Below are 16,497 nucleotides of genomic sequence, written 5' to 3' on the forward strand. Positions count from 1 at the left end.
AACGCCCAAAAGGGTAGTGTTTTGGGCGTTAAACGCCAGAATGGATACCATTCTGGGCGTTTAACACCAGGATGGCACAAGAGGGAATATTTTGTTTTTAACTCAAATTTTTATTTAAGTTTTCAAATTTTTTTCAAAATTAAATATTTTTCAAATCATATATTTTCATTCATATATTTTCAAAATCAACTTCTTTCCATTTTCAAAAATACTTGCTAAAAATTAATGATTTGATTCAACATTTCAAGTATGTTGCCTTTTCTGTTGAGAAAGGTTTAATGTTTGAATCATATCTTTTCTTGTTAGTCAAGTCATTGATTTTAAAAATCAAATCTTTTTAAATTGTTTTTCAAATCATATCTTCTCAATCATATCTTTTTAAAACTATATCTTTTCAATCATATCTCTTAATCACATCTTTTTCAAAATAGTTTTCAATCATATCTTTTTTATTTCTACTTTCAAAAATCTTTTTCAAAAATTACTTTATTTCTTTTCCAACTTAGTTTTCGAAAATCAAATACTATTTTTCAAATTCTTTAATTAATTCACTTTAATTTTCGAAAATTTCTTCCCTTCTTCTCACATCCTTCTATTTATGGACTAACACTCCTCCTCAATGCACAATTCGAACTCCATCATACTTGATAAGTTCGAATTCTTCTACCTCTTCCTTCTATTTTTCTTTTCCTCTGACACCTCAAGGAATCTCTATACTGTGACATAGAGGATTCCATATTTTCTTGTTCTCTTCTCTTTCATATGAGCAGGAGCAAAGATAAAAGCATTCTTGTTGAGGCTGACCCTAAACCTGAAAGGACCTTAAAGCGAAAGCTAAGAGAAGCTAAGGCACAACTCTCTGTAGAGGACCTAACAGAAATCTTCAAAGAAGAAGAACCCATGGCAGCCGAAAATAACAAGAATGCCAACAATGCAAGGAAGGTGCTGGGTGACTTTACTGCACCTACTCCCGATTTCTATGGGAGAAGCATCTCTATCCCTGCCATTGGAGCAAACAACTTTGAGCTTAAGCCTCAATTAGTTTCTCTAATGCAACAGAATTGCAAGTTCCATGGACTTCCATTGGAAGATCCTCATCAGTTTTTAGCTGAATTCTTGCAAATCTGTGACACTGTCAAGACTAATGGGGTTGACCCTGAGGTCTACAGACTTATGCTATTCCCTTTTGCTGTAAGAGACAAAGCTAGGATTTGGTTGGACTCACAACCTAAAGAAAGCCTGAACTCTTGGGAAAAGCTAGTCAATGCCTTCTTGGCAAAGTTCTTTCCACCTCAAAAATTGAGTAAGCTTAGAGTGGAAGTACAAACCTTCAGACAGAAGGAAGGTGAATCCCTCTATGAAGCTTGGGAAAGATACAAACAATTGATCAGAAAGTGTCCCTCTGATATGCTTTCTGAATGGAGCATCATAGGTATCTTCTATGATGGTCTGTCTGATCTGTCCAAAATGTCATTGGATAGCTCTACTGGAGGATCTCTTCATCTGAAGAAGACTCCTGCAGAAGCTCAAAAGCTCATTGAAATGGTTGCAAATAACCAATTCATGTACACTTCTGAAAGGAATCCTGTGAACAATGGGACGAATCAGAAGAAAGGAGTTCTTGAGATTGATACTCTGAATGCCATACTGGCTCAGAACAAAATATTGACTCAACAAGTCAATATGATTTCTCAAAGTCTGTCTGGAATGCAAGCTGCACCAGGCAGTACTAAGGACGCTTCATCTGAAGAAGAAGCTTATGATCCTGAGAACCCTTCAATGGAAGAGGTGAATTACATGGGAGAACCCTATGGAAACACCTATAATTCTTCATGGAGAAATCATCCAGATCTCTCATGGAAGGATCAACAGAGACCTCAACAAGGTTTCAACAATAATAATGGTGGAAGAAACAGGTTTAGCAATGGCAAGCCTTTTCCATCATCTTCTCAGCAACAGACAGAGAATTCTAAGCAGAGCTACTCTGACTTAGCAACCATGGTCTCTGATCTAATCAAAACCACTCAAAGTTTCATGACTGAAATAAGGTCCTCCATTAGAAACTTGGAAGCACAAGTGGGACAGCTAAGCAAGAAAATTACTGAACCCCCTCCTAGTACTCTTCCAAGCAATACAGAAGAGAATCCAAAAGGAGAATGCAAGGCCATTAACATGACCCACATGGCCGAACTTGGAGAGAAGGAAGAGGCAGTGATCGCCACTGAGGAAGACCTTAATGGAATTCCACTGGCCTCCAATGAGTTCCCTAATGAGGAACTATGGGAATCTGAGGCTCATAATGAGACTATAGAGATTCTATTGGATTTACTTCTGCCATTCATGAGCTCTGATGAGTATTCTTCCTCTGAAGAGGATGAATATGTCGCTGAAGAGCAAGTTGCTAAGTACCTTGGAGCAATCATGAAGCTAAATGACAAGTTATTTGGTAATGAGACCTGGGAGAACGAACCTCCTTTGCTCACCAAAGAACTGGATGACTTGTCTAGGCAAAAATTACCTCAAAAGAGATAAGATCCTGGAAAGTTCTCAATACCTTGTGCCATAGGCACCATGACCTTCAAGAAGGCCTTGTGTGACCTAGGGTCAAGTGTAAACCTCATGCCTCTCTCTGTAATGGAGAAGCTAGGGATCTTTGAGGTACAAGCTGCAAAAATCTCACTAGAGATGACAGACAATTCAAGAAAACAAGCTTATGGACTTGTAGAGGATGTTCTGGTAAAGATTGAAGACCATTACATTCCTACTAATTTCATAGTCCTAGAGACTGGGAAGTGCATGGATGAATCCATCATCCTTGGCAGACCCTTCCTAGCCACAGCAAAGGCTGTGATTGATGTTGACAGAGGAGAATTGATCATTCAAGTGACTGAAAAATCCTTTGTGTTTAAGGCTCAAGGATATCCCTCTGTCACCATGGAGAGGAAGCATGAAGAGCTTCTCTCAAAACAGAATCAAACAGAGCCACCACAGTCAAACTCTAAGTTTGGTGTTGGGAGGCTACAACCAAATTCTAAGTTTGGTGTTGAACGCCCACATTCAAACTCTAAGTTTGGTGTTGGGAGGTTCCAACATTGCTCTGAGTATCTGTGAGGCTCCATGAGAGCCCTCTGTCAAGCTACTGACATTAAAGAAGCACTTGTTGGGAGGCAACCTAATGTTATATTTAATCTATTTCCCTTTGTTATTTCATGTTTTCTGTAGGTTGATGATCATGGGAAGTCAAAAAAATCAATTGAAAAAGCAAAAACAGAATGAAAAATAGAAAGAAAAATAGCACACCCTGGAGAAAGATCTTGCTGGCCTTTAAACGCCAGTAAGGGCAGCAAATGGGCGTTTAACGCCCAGTCTGGCACCATTCTGGGCGTTTAACGCCAAAAAGGGGCACCAGACTGGCGTTAAACGCCAGGAAAGGGCAAGAAGCTGGTGTTAAACGCCAGAAATGGGCACCAGCCCGGCGTTTAACGCCAGAATTGGCATAAAGAGCATTTTCGCTCACCACTTGGTGCAGGGATGAATTTTTCTTGACACCTCAGGATCTGTGGACCCCACAGGATCCCCACCTACCCCACCACCCTCTCTCTTCTTCTTCACCCTTTCACCAATCACCTCAACCACTCTTCCCCAAAAACCCCTCACCTATCAAATCCCACTATTCTCTTCACCACTCACATCCATCCTTTATAAAACCTCACCTACCTCACCATTCAAATTCAAACCACTTTCCCTCCCAAACCCACCCATAATGGCCGAACCCTACCCCTCTCTCCACCCCTATATAAACCAATCTTCACCCCTTCATTTTTACACAACCAAAACACTACTTCTCCCCCTTTGGCCGAACCACAAAGCCATCTCCATCTCCTCTATTTCTTCTTCTTCTACTCTCTTCTTTCTTCTTTTGCTCGAGGACGAGCAAACTTTTAAGTTTGGTGTGGTAAAAGCATTGCTTTTTGTTTTTCCATAACCATTTATGGCATCCAAGGCCGGAGAAACCTCTAGAAAGAGGAAAGGGAAGGCAAAAGCTTCCACCTCCAAGTCATGGGAGATGGAGAGATTCATCTCAAAGGTGCATCAAGACCACTTCTATGAAGTTGTGGCCATGAAGAAGGTGATCCCCAAGGTCCCTTTCAAACTCAAAAAGAGTGAATATCCGGAGATCCGACATGAGATCCGAAAAAGAGGTTGGGAAGTTCTTACCAACCCCATTCAACAAGTCAGAATCTTAATGGTTCAAGAGTTCTATGCCAATGCATGGATCACCAAGAACCATGATCAAAGTGTGAACCCAAACCCAAAGAATTGGCTTTCAATGGTTCGGGGGAAATGCTTAGATTTTAGTCCAGAAAATGTAAGGTTGGCATTCAACTTGCCCATGATGCAAGGAGATGAACACCCCTACACTAGAAGGGTCAACTTTGATCAAAGGTTAGACCAAGTCCTCATAGACATTTGTGAAAAGGGCGCTCAATGGAAGAGAGATTCAAGAAGGAAGCCGGTTCAACTGAGAAGGCATGACCTCAAGCCCGTGGCTAGGGGATGGTTGGAGTTTATCCAACGCTCAATCATTCCCACTAGCAACCGGTCTGAAGTTACTATAGACCGGGCCATCATGATTCATAGCATCATGATTGGAGAGGAAGTAGAAGTTCATGAGGTTATAGCCCAAGAACTTTATAAGGTGGCGGACAAGTCCTCTACCTTGGCAAGGTTAGCCTTTCCTCATCTCATTTGTCACCTCTGTTATTCAGTTGGAATTAACATAAAGGGAGACATCCCCATTGATGAGGACAAGCCCATCACTAAGAAAAGGATGGAGCAAACAAGAGATCCCACTCATCATGAAATCCCTGAGATACCTCAAGGGATGCACTTTCCTCCACAAAACTATTGGGAGCAAATCAACACCTCCCTAGGAGAATTGAGTTCCAACATGGGACAACTAAGGGTGGAGCACCAAGAATATTCCATCCTCCTCCATGAAATTAGAGAAGATCAAAGAATCATGAGAGAGGAGCAACAAAGGCAAGGAAGAGACATTGAGGAGCTCAAGCACTCCATAAGATCTTCAAGAGGAAGAACAAGCCGCCATCACTAAGGTGGACCCGTTCTTTAATTTCCTTGTTCTTTATTTTTCTGTTTTTTTTTTTTGAATTTTTATGCTTATGTTTATCTATGTTTGTGTCTTATAATCATTAGTGTCTTAGTGTCTATGCCTTAAAGTTATGAATGTCCTATGAATCCATCACCTTTCTTGAATGAAAAATGTTCTTAATTGAAAAAGAAAAGAATTGCATGAATTTTGAATTTTATAACAGATTAATTATTCTGATGTGGTGGCAATACTTTGACTTCTGAATGTATGCTTGAACAATGCATATGTCTTTTGAATTTGTTGTTCATGAATGGTTGGCTCTTGAAAGAATGATGAGAAAGGAGACATGTTACTGAGGATCTGAAAAATCATAAAAATGATTCTTGAAGCAAGAAAAAGCAGTGGAAAAAAAACGAAAAGAAAAAAAGAAAGAAATAAAGTTGTGATCCAAGGCAAAAAGAGTGTGCTTAAGAACCCTGGACACCTCTAATTGGGTACTCTAGCAAAACTGAGTCACAATCTGAAAAGGTTCACCCAATTATGTGTCTGTGGCATGTATGTATCCGGTGGTAATACTGGAAGACAGAGTGCTTTGGGCCACGGCCAAGACTCATAAAGTAGTTGTGTTCAAGAATCATCATACTTAACTAAGAGAATCAATAACACTATCCGGATTCTGAGTTCCTATAGAAGCCAATCATTCTGAATTTCAAAGGATAAAGTGAGATGCCAAAACTGTTCAGAGACAAAAAGCTAAAAGCCCCGCTCATCTAATTAATACTGATCTTCATAGATGTTTTTGGAATTCATTGCATATTCTCTTCTTTTTATCTTATTTGATTTTCAGTTGCTTGGGGACAAGCAACAATTTAAGTTTGGTGTTGTGATGAGCGGATAATTTATACGCTTTTTGGCATTGTTTTTAGTATGTTTTTAGTATGTTTTAGTTAGTTTTTAGTATATTTTTATTAGTTTTTAGTTAAAATTCACTTTTCTGGACTTTACTATGAGTTTGTGTATTTTTCTGTGATTTTAGGTATTTTCTGGCTGAAATTGAGGGACCTGAGCAAAAATCTGATTTAGAGGCTGAAAAGGACTGCAGATGTTGTTGGATTCTGACCTCCCTGCACTCGAAGTGAATTTTCTGGAGCTACAGAATACCAGTTGGCGCGCTCTCAATTGCGTTGGAAAGTAGACATTCTGGGCTTTCCAGCAATATATAATAGTCCATACTTTGCCCGAGATTTGATGTCCCAAACCGGCGTTCCAAATCAGCTCAAAACTGCCCGGCGTTAAACGCCGGAACTGGCACAAGAATGGGAGTTAAACGCCCAAACTGGCACAAAAGCTGGCGTTTAACTCCAAGAAAAGTCTCTACACGAAAATGCTTCAATGCTCAGCCCAAGCACACACCAAGTGGGCCCGGAAGTGGATTTTTATGTCATTTACTCATCTTTGTAAACCCTAGGCTACTAGTTCTCTACAAATAGGACATTTCACTATTGTATTTTCATCTTTCAATCTTAGAATCTTTTGATCATGTTTTTATGATTGAACCCTCTTTGGGAGGCTGGCCATTCGGCCATGCCCAGACCTTGTTCTTATGTATTTTTAACGGTGGAGTTTCTACACACCATAGATTAAGGTGTGGAGCTCTGCTGTACCTCGAGTATTAATGCAATTACTATTGTGCTTCTATTCAATTCAGCTTGTTCTTGTTCTAAGATATCACTTGTTCTTTAACTTGATGAATGTGATGATCTGTGACACTCATCATCATCCTCACCAATGAACGTGTGCCTGACAACCACCTCCGTTCTACCTTAGATTGAGTGGATATCTCTTGGATCCCTTAATCGGAATCTTCGTGGTATAAGCTAGAATTGATGGCGGCATTCAAGAGAATCCGGAAGGTCTAAACCTTGTCTGTGGTATTCTGAGTAGAATTCAAGGATTGAATGACTGTGACGAGCTTCAAACTCCTGAAGGCTGGGCGTTAGTGACAGACGCAAAAGAATCAATGGATTCTGTTCCGAGGGTTACCTGAAACGTGTAGCTCGGTCTTCTGGCAAGGCCCGAGGTGGGGGGTCTGTGACCCGAGCTGGTTGTGCTGAACGGCGGGGGGTTGTACCTGCAATGACACTCCGATGCTTAAGTTAGCATGGGTCCAAGCAGATATCAAGTAGAATTAGAGTATGCCTTATACCTGGGTGCTCCAGTGTATTTATAGTAGTTGGCTGCGATCATCCCTGGATAAGATATTCTTATCTTATCTTATCTTTTGGGAGATTCATCTCTATCTTTGCGGAACCGCCTTTCCCAGGCCCTTTCGGCCTTTAGGTTTTGGGCTTAGTTCCTTCTGATGGGCCTTTCTTTGGCCTGTTTGTCCGAGGTCCGACCTCGAACGTGGGCCTTGGGTCGAGGTCGGGCCTTCTATCAGCTTTACCGAGTTTGGAGAGCTCGGTCAGGGTATGAACAGTGCCCCTGCCCGAGTTCGTCTTTTTTCGGAAGGTCGAGCTCGGGCATAGTAGTTTTTTCAAAATTTGAAAACGGTCGTTTCAGCATTTATTGCTTGTTACCGTTTCTTCCTCGATTTCCGTGCGGCGCTCTGTGGAGGCTTTATTTATTTGCTCCTTTCTTCATTTTTCTTTGTTTATTCATCACTTCTTTTCGAGCATCTTCTCTTCTTTCTCTCTGTTCTTCGTCTTCCATTTTTTGTGCGTTTTTTCAGAGTTCTTTTCTGCGCCGCCGTTTTTCCTTTCGTCGGAGCTCGTCGCTTTCTTCTTTTCCAGGTTTGCTTTTTTCGCTTTTATTCTTCGTACGCTTCTTTTTTCTGATATCTTCTATGCCCGGGTTGCCCCGAAAAGAGGCGCCGCTATTGCTTTGTACGTGTGTGTGGGGGGACTCTTTTCTCCGATCCATTTTTGTTATTCGAGTTGCTGCCTTCTTGTTTGTAAAAGAACTTTGCTTTCTTTTGTTTTTGTTGAATTTGGTTTTTCTGCCTTTGTGTGATTTTTGTCTTGCTGTTGTATTCTTTCTTTGTAGGCAAGATTTTTTTATGTCTCGAAAGGTGTTTCAAGCAATGTCGACCAAGATTCCGAGTGGTCTAGGTTGGGTAGATCCTGCTCCTTTAAGGGTCCCGTCTGTTGTAGATTCTGAGTATCTGATTAGGTTCCGTAGGGAGTGTAGTATTTGTGAGAACAGGGAGTCTGAGCGGGATTACAAGTTAGCAGCCCGGAGTCCGAGGAGAGGGTATGTTTTCCGCCGTTAGAGAGTTCCGAGAAACTTTTCTTCTATGCTTATGATTGTTTCTTCTCCAAGCTAGGTGTCCGTCTTCCTTTCACCGACCTGGAATCCGAGGTCCTTTGGTCTTGTAACCTTGCCCCTACACAACTCCATCCGAACTCTTGGGCGTTTTTAAAGCTTTTCCAACTTTTGTGTCAGATTTTAGGCGTCTCCCCTTCTGTTTCTCTTTTTTCTTATCTGTTTGTACTGACGAAGCCGGGGTCGGGTGCTGGGAAGGTGTCCTGGGTTTCGTTTAGGGCTAACCAGGGTAGGAAATTTTGCACTTTGTATGATGAGTCGTTTCACGATTTCAAAAACTATTACTTCAAAGTCCGGGCTGTTGGAGATGTCCGACCTTTTTTCTTAGATGAGAGTGGGGAGCCTTCGTTTCCTCTTTGTTGGCAAGAGAGTGTGGTGTCGGTTAAGTACACTTTCGAGAGTCTAGATGAGGTGGAACAGGCTTTCGTTGGTGTGTTGAGCAGTCTATGGGGTCGGGCACCTTACTTGGATACGAAGAAAATGTTGGGAGATCCAAGCCTTCTCCGTTCCGAGTTAGGTAGCTCCCGACCTCTTTTTGAGATTTCATTTTCATATTTTGACTTTGTTTTGATCTTTCTGTTTGATAACCTCTTTGTTTCGTTTCTGCAGAGATGTCTTCTCAGGCTGATTCTATGAAGTTTCTCCGTCGAGCGAAGAAATCTGCGGCATCTCGGAATATCGAGGCTGAAGCTTCTCCCCAACCTTCTCCGCAGAAGACTACAATTGGTGTTCAGACTCGGTCGAAGACCATTCCGGTCCCTCAGTTCCGAGCTATAACTCAGGATCCTCCGACCTCCGGACCCGGTCAGCTTTCCCCGACCTCGACCTCGGGTCCTCCCCCCAAGAAACAGAAGACTTCCCGAGAGCCTGCTGGTTTCAATGACAAGGATTTCGATGCTCTCGGTTGGGTTGAGCAGCACATTCTTCCTCAGACTTTTATTTCTACTGATGATGCGTCCATGGAGCATCACTTTCAGTATATGGCGCGGAGTTGTGTTCGGATGGCTAGCCTTCATGCCGCCATTGCTCGGGAGTTTAAGAAAGCTCCCCTTGGGGCGACCAGCTCCCGACTTGAGAAGGCCCGGTCCGAGCTTGATAAGGTTAGTCAGCTGAAGGATGCTAGGATTGCCGAGCTGGAGGAGTCTTTGGAGGAAGAGAAGACTAGGGCTACCGCGGCTGTGGCGGTGGCGAAGACGTCTGAGGAGATGGCGAGGGTGGCGACGGAGAACTATACCAAGCTGTATGCTGAGCTTGTGGAGACGAAGGAGAAGCTGCAATCTGCTCGGGATGACTTTTATGAGCTGGAAGATAATGTGGCCAAGGGTATGGATGCTATGTTTGTGAATTTGAGGGATCAGGTCCGGGTTCTTGCTCCCGAATTGGATCTCAGTTTGTTCAGTACGGATAACATGGTTGTGGAGGGGAAGATTGTTCCTGCCCCTGTTGAGGATGAGGTTCCGATGTCCGACCCCAAGGCTCCGGTGTCCGACCCCGAGGCTCCGGTCGTGAACCCGACTTCACCTTTGGCCGAGGATAGAGTTGGTATGGAGGTTCCAAGCGATGGTGCTGTTCCTGCAGTCCCGATATCCATGTTTCAGCCAGGTGTTGATGCGGAGTCTGGAAAGGGCCTTGATCCTCTGTAATTTTTTGTACTTTTTGTGCTTTTGCCCGACCTGTGGGCTTTTTGTTTTTTGGATGTTTTCTGCAAACATTTTGGACACCTGTTCTGCTATTTTAGCTACTCTTGTAGCTTTATTATGCCATGCTTTGTGTTTCGATTGTCTCGTTCCGCTTTTATGCTTTTTAGTTGTTCTCGGGTAACAACTTTTTAGCTAGCGTTTTGACTTCTCGCTTTTGCTTTTTTTAGTTGTTTTGGGTAACAACTTTTTAGCTAGCGCTTTGACTTCTCGCTTTTTGCTTTTTAGTTGTTTTTGGGTAACAACTTTTTAGCTAGTGCCTTGACTTTCTCGCTTTTTGCTTTTTAGTTGTTTTGGGTAACAACCTTTTAGCTAGCGCCTTGACTTTCTCGCTTTTTGCTTTTTAGTTGTTTTTGGGTAACAACTTTTAGCTAGCGCCTTGACTTTCTCGCTTTTTGCTTTTTAGTTGTTTTTGGGTAACAACTTTTTAGCTAGCGCCTTGACTTTCTCGCTTTTTGCTTTTTAGTTGTTTTTGGGTAACAACTTTTTAGCTAGCGCCTTGACTTTCTCGCTTTTTGCTTTTTAGTTGTTTTTGGGTAACAACTTTTTAGCTAGCGCCTTGACTTTCTCGCTTTTTGCTTTTTAGTTGTTTTGGGTAACAACTTTTTAGCTAGCGCCTTGACTTTCTCGCTTTTTGCTTTTTAGTTGTTTTTGGGTAACAACTTTTTAGCTAGCGCCTTGACTTTCTCGCTTTTTGCTTTTTAGTTGTTTTTGGGTAACAACTTTTTAGCTAGCGTTTCTCGAAGTCCTGGTTCTTTGCCAGCTTCTTTCTTGGGTCCGAGTTTACTCTCGGACATCGGGATCCTTGAGTACCCCTTTGGTCAGGTCCGACTTCGTTGTTTGGTCGGCCTTTTTTAAGTTATTTTTGTAACTTCTTTTCTATTTGGCTTTTTGAGCCATTTCAGAGTTACTTTTATAACTTCTCACATTAATTTGAACCTCGTCGCTTCATCTTTGCCGACCTCGTATGGCCTTTGGCAAATGATTTTTTGCGTTTTGCCGAGCATAAATTAATGCGCCTTGGTGGGGTACTTTTTAGGATATGCTTTATAACGAGAAAGAGAAAATAAAGAAATTTGATTAGTACTAAAAGAAGAATATGTACAAAGTGTTTACCCTTTTGACTAGGCCGGGTGTCCTACTTAACCGGGTGTCTCATTAAAAAACCCTCGTGGGGAAAAAGAGTACACCTCGGGTTAAGTTTTTCTAGCTGTAGTATCGTCTTAGGTTACAGGCGTGCCAGGTTCTGGGCAGCTCATTGCCTTCTAGGTCGGATATCTTGTAGTAGCCAGTCCCTAAAACTTCTGTTACTTTGTAGGGCCCTTTCCAATTTGCGGCTAGCTTTCCTTCTCCCGATTTTTGTGTTCCGATGTCGTTTCGGATTAAAATCAGGTCGTGAGTGGAGAAGCTTCGTTTTATCACCTTTCGGTTATATCTGAGGGCCGTTCGTCGTTTTAAGACTTCTTCTCTGATTCGGGCTCTTTCTCGGACCTCGGGTAGGAGGTCGAGTTCTTCCCTTTGTGCCTGAGGGTTGCCTCCTTCGTTGTAGAAGATGGTTCTGGGTGATCCTTCGTCTATTTCGACGGGAATCATTGCCTCCATTCCGTAGGCTAGTCGGAATGGGGATTCTCCTGTTGTAGAGTGCGGGGTTGTCCGATATGCCCATAATACCTGGGGGAGTTCCTCGGCCCATGCCCCTTTGGCCTCTTGGAGTCTTCGTTTTAACCCGGCCAAGATGACTTTATTTGCGGCCTCTGCTTGTCCATTGGCTTGCGGGTGTTCGACCGATGTGAACTGCTGTTTGATTTTTAGCTCGGCCACCAAGTTCTGAAAACTTGTGTCTGTGAACTGTGTTCCATTGTCTGTTGTGATGGAGTAGGGGACTCCGAACCTCGTGACAATGTTTTTGTATAGGAATTTACGGCTTTTCTGAGCCGTAATAGTGGCTAAGGGTTCAGCCTCGATCCACTTTGTGAAGTAGTCGACCCCTACTATGAGGTACTTGACTTGCCCCGGTCCTTGTGGGAATGGGCCGAGTAGGTCGAGTCCCCACTTTGCGAAGGGCCATGGTGCGGTGATGCTTATGAGGTCTTCGGGCGGTGCTTTGTGAAAATTGGCGTGTTTTTGGCAGGGGGGGCATATTTTCACAAACTCTGCCGCGTCTCTTTGCAAGGTCGGCCAGTAGAACCCGGCTCTGACTATTTTCTTGGACAGGGCCCGGGCTCCGAGATGGTTCCCACACATGCCTTTGTGGACTTCTTCGAGGATGCTCTTTGTTTCTGTGGTCGGGACGCACCTCAGGAGGGGGTTTGAGAATCCTCTTCTGTATAATACGTCGTGGATTAACGTGTAGTTCTGGGCGTCTTTTGTAAGCCTTTTAGCTTCTTTTCTTTCGGCGGGGAGAGTTCCCGATTTCAGATAGTTGAGTATGGGGGTTATCCATCCTTGTTGTTGCCCGGATATATTTAGTATTTCTTCCTCCCTTAACACGGAGGGGGATTGTAGAGTTTCTTGGAGGAGACTTCTGTTGTTCCCTCCGGGCTTGGTGCTAGCAAGTTTTGAGAGGGCGTCTGCCCGGGCATTTTGCTCCCGGGGTATGTGCTGGATTTGTATTTCCGGGAAGTGTCGTAATTGCGCCTGTGTTTGGTCTAGGTATTTTTCATAGTAGGGTCTTTGGCCTGGTAGCTTCCATTTACTTGTGATGTGACGACCTGGGAGTCGCTGAAGATCGTGATCCTCTTTGCTCTGACCTCTTCGGCTAGTTTTAGTCCCGCTAGTAGGGCTTCGTATTCGGCTTGGTTATTTGAGGCCTGGAACTCGAATTTTAGGGATAGCTCAATCCGTGTTCCTTGATCGCTTTCGAGTATAACACCGGCCCCGCTTCCTGTTTTGTTTGAGGATCCGTCGACATACAGATTCCATGAGAGTGGGGTTCCCGGGGTCTCAGTGTATTCTGCGACGAAGTCGGCTAGGTATTGAGATTTTATGGCAGTCCGGGCTTCATAGTGGAGGTCGAACTCGGACAATTCCACCGCCCATTGTAGGATTCGTCCTGCCATGTCTGTCTTTTGTAGGATGTGTCTCATGGGTTGGTTTGTCCGGACTTTGATGGTGTGGGCTTGAAAGTAGGGGCGGAGTCTCCGAGCTGTGAACACTAGTGCATAGGCGAATTTCTCTATTTTCTGATAGTTTAATTCGGCCCCTTGTAGTGCTTTGCTTACGAAGTATATGGGGTGTTGCCCCTCCTCATTTTCTCGTATTAGTGCCGAGGCGACTGCCCGATGTCCGACCGACAGGTATAGTACGAGCTCTTCCCCTTTTAGAGGTCGGGTTAAGATTGGTGGCTGCCCGAGGAATTCCTTGAATTCTTGGAAGGCCTTTTCGCATTCCGGGGTCCAAGAGAAGGGTTTCCCTTTCTTTAGGAGTGAGTAGAGAGGGAGTGATCTTATCGCTGATCCTGCTAAGAATCTTGATAGGGCGGCTAGTCTCCCATTTAGTTGTTGTACTTCTTTGACACACGTCGGGCTTTTCATATTGAGTATTGCTTGGCATTTGTCCGGGTTTGCTTCGATGCCTCTCTGAGTCAGCATGAAGCCTAAGAACTTCCCGGCTTCTGCGGCGAAGGTGCACTTTGTCGGGTTAAGTCTCATGTTGTGTTTCCGGAGGGTGTCGAAGATACTGCTGAGGTCGGCGACCAAGTTTCTGTCTTCTTGTGTCTTTACTAGCATGTCGTCGACGTACACCTCTAGCTGTAGCCCGATGTGTTCTGAGAACACTTTGTTCATTAGCCTCTGGTAGGTTGCCCCTGCGTTCTTTAGCCCGAAGGGCATTACTACGTAGCAGTAGTTTGCCCTTGGGGTTATGAACGAGGTCTTTTCTTGGTCGGGTCCATACATCGGGATTTGATTGTATCCCGAGTATGCATCCATGAAGGAGAGGTATCTGTAGCCCGAAGCGGCATCGACTAAGGCGTCGATGTTCGGTAGTGGATATGGATCTTTGGGGCAGGCTTTGTTGAGATCCGTGTAGTCGACGCACATCCTCCATTTTCCATTGGGCTTCTTCACTAGGACCACGTTTGCGAGCCATAGGGGGTACTTTACTTCCCTAATGAACCCTGCATCTAGTAGTGCTTGCACTTGTTCTTCTATTGCTTGCATGCGTTCGGGCCCGAGCTTCCTGCGTCTTTGTTGGACAGGTCGGGATCCCGGGTATACTGATAGCTTATGGCACATCAGGTCGGGGCTTATGCCTGGTATATCGGAGGCTTTCCAGGCGAAGAGGTCGGAATTCTCCCTTAAGAGGGTTGTGAGTTCCTCCTTTAGGCCTGCTTCGAGGTTTGCCCCTATGTTTGTTACTTTCTCGGGTGTGTTCCCGATCTGGATCTTTTCGGTCTCTCCTTCTGGTTGTGGCCGAAGATCTTCTCGGGCTTGGACTCGCCCGAGTTCTATTGTGTTGACCTCTTTCCCTTTTAGGCTCAGGCTTTCGTTGTAGCATCGTCGTGCTAGTTTTTGGTCGCCTTTTAGGGTAGCGATTCCCTTTGCGGTAGGGAACTTCATACAGAGGTGTGGGGTCGAGACTATAGCCGCTAGTTTGTTTAGGGTTGGTCGTCCGATGAGGGCATTGTATGCTGAAGTGACGTCGACTACAATGTAGTCGATGCTTAGTGTTTTGGTTTGCTCGCCTTTTCCAAAGGTAGTGTGTAATGAGATGTATCCCAAGGGGCGGATCGGGGTATCTCCTAGTCCAAACAGGTCAGTGGGATAGGCTTTTAGCTCTTTTTCTTCGAGTCCGAGCTTGTCGAAGGCTGCTTTGAACAGGATATCTGCTGAGCTTCCTTGGTCGATCAGGGTTCGATGTAAGTTGGCGTTGGCTAGGATGATGGTGATCACCATAGGGTCGTCGTGTCCGGGTATTATTCCAAGAGCATCTTCTCGGGTAAATGAGATAGTAGGTAACTCGGGTAAGGGGCTGTCTTCTCGGACATGGTAGACTTCTTTGAGGTGTCTCTTCCGTGAGGATTTGGATGTCCCTCCCCCTGCGAAACCTCCGTTTATCATGTGTATGTGCCTTTCAGGAGTTCGCGGGGTTCGTGTTTGCTCGGTCCGATCTTCGTTATCTCCCCGTCTTCTCTTTCTGGTTTCTTCTCCTTTCTCAGCTATGTATCTGTCGAGTTTTCCCTCTCTGGCTAGCTTTTCTATAACATTTTTTAAGTCGTGGCAGTCGTTAGTAGAGTGGCCGTAGAGTCTGTGATATTCGCAGTACTCGGACCGATCTCTTCCTGCTCTCTTGTGCTTCAGAGGTTTGGGTGGTGGGATCTTCTCGGTGTGGCATACTTCTCTGTAGACGTCTACCAGGGAGACTCGGAGGGGAGTGTAGCTGTGGTATTTTCGTGGCTTGTCCGAGTTGGATTCTTCTTTCTTTTCTGTTCCCGATCTCAATCTCGGGGCGGGTAGGTTGACTCCTTCCTGGAAGAGTCTCTCAGCTGGGAGGTTTCTTCCATGTTGATATACTTTCCTGCCCGTTCTTGTACTTCGTATAAGGAGGTCGGGTATCTTTTGGATAGGGATTGGCTAAACGGTCCTTCTTTTAGGCCGTTTGCTAGTCCCATGATGGCTGCTTCCGTGGGCAAGTGTTGTATGTCCAGGCAGGCCTTGTTGAATCGCTCCATGTACTCTCTGAGAGTTTCTTGGTTGCCTTGTTTGATCCCGAGTAGGCTGGGGGCATGTTTTGCCTTGTCCTTTTGAATAGAGAACCTTGTTAAGAATTTTTTGGTCAGGTCTTCAAAGCTGGAGATTGATCCTGGTGGCAGGTTGTCGAACCACTTCATGGCTGACTTAGTGAGAGTGGTGGGGAAGGCTTTGCATCGAATCGCGTCGGAGGCGTCGACTAAGTACATTCTGCTTCTGAAATTGCTGAGGTGATGACTTGGATCGGTGGTGCCGTCGTAGAGGTCCATATCTGGTGGTTTGAAGTTTCGCGGTACCTTCTCTTTCATGATCTCTTGTGTGAAGGGATCATGGTTGCTTTCGGGAGTGGTGCCGTGTTCCGTCCGATCTTTTAGGTTGGCCTCTATCTTCCGCAGTTTTTCTTCCAATTCTCTGCGTTTGCGAGCTTCCCTTCTCAGATCCTGTTCAGTTTCCTTCTGCTTCTTTACGTCCTCTTCGAGTTGTCTCAGCCGGCTTTGTTGTGCCCGAACTGTTTCCAGAATCTCCGAACTTTTTTCTCTTTCGGGATTTTGTGGATCTTTGTCTGGGGGTGATGTCTTTGGGCGATTCTGTTTGTTTCCTCCTGGAGTGCGTGGTGATAGAGGGCTGTCCGGCCGTTCTCCGGTGTCAACTTCCTCTTCTTGTTCTGATGTAG

The 16,497-nt window shown here is 44.5% G+C and overlaps 1 non-coding gene across 1 annotated transcript; it reads right to left on the reverse strand.

The window, feature by feature from the left end:
- Positions 1 to 1,305: 1,305 nt before the first annotated feature.
- On the reverse strand, positions 1,306 to 1,413 carry LOC130942281 (small nucleolar RNA R71). The gene has a single exon (XR_009070858.1). It is a non-coding gene; the product is annotated as a small nucleolar RNA R71 (small nucleolar RNA).
- Positions 1,414 to 16,497: the final 15,084 nt, after the last annotated feature.

Source organism: Arachis stenosperma, chromosome 7 (assembly GCF_014773155.1).
Source record: "Arachis stenosperma cultivar V10309 chromosome 7, arast.V10309.gnm1.PFL2, whole genome shotgun sequence".
Lineage (NCBI taxonomy): Eukaryota > Viridiplantae > Streptophyta > Magnoliopsida > Fabales > Fabaceae > Arachis > Arachis stenosperma.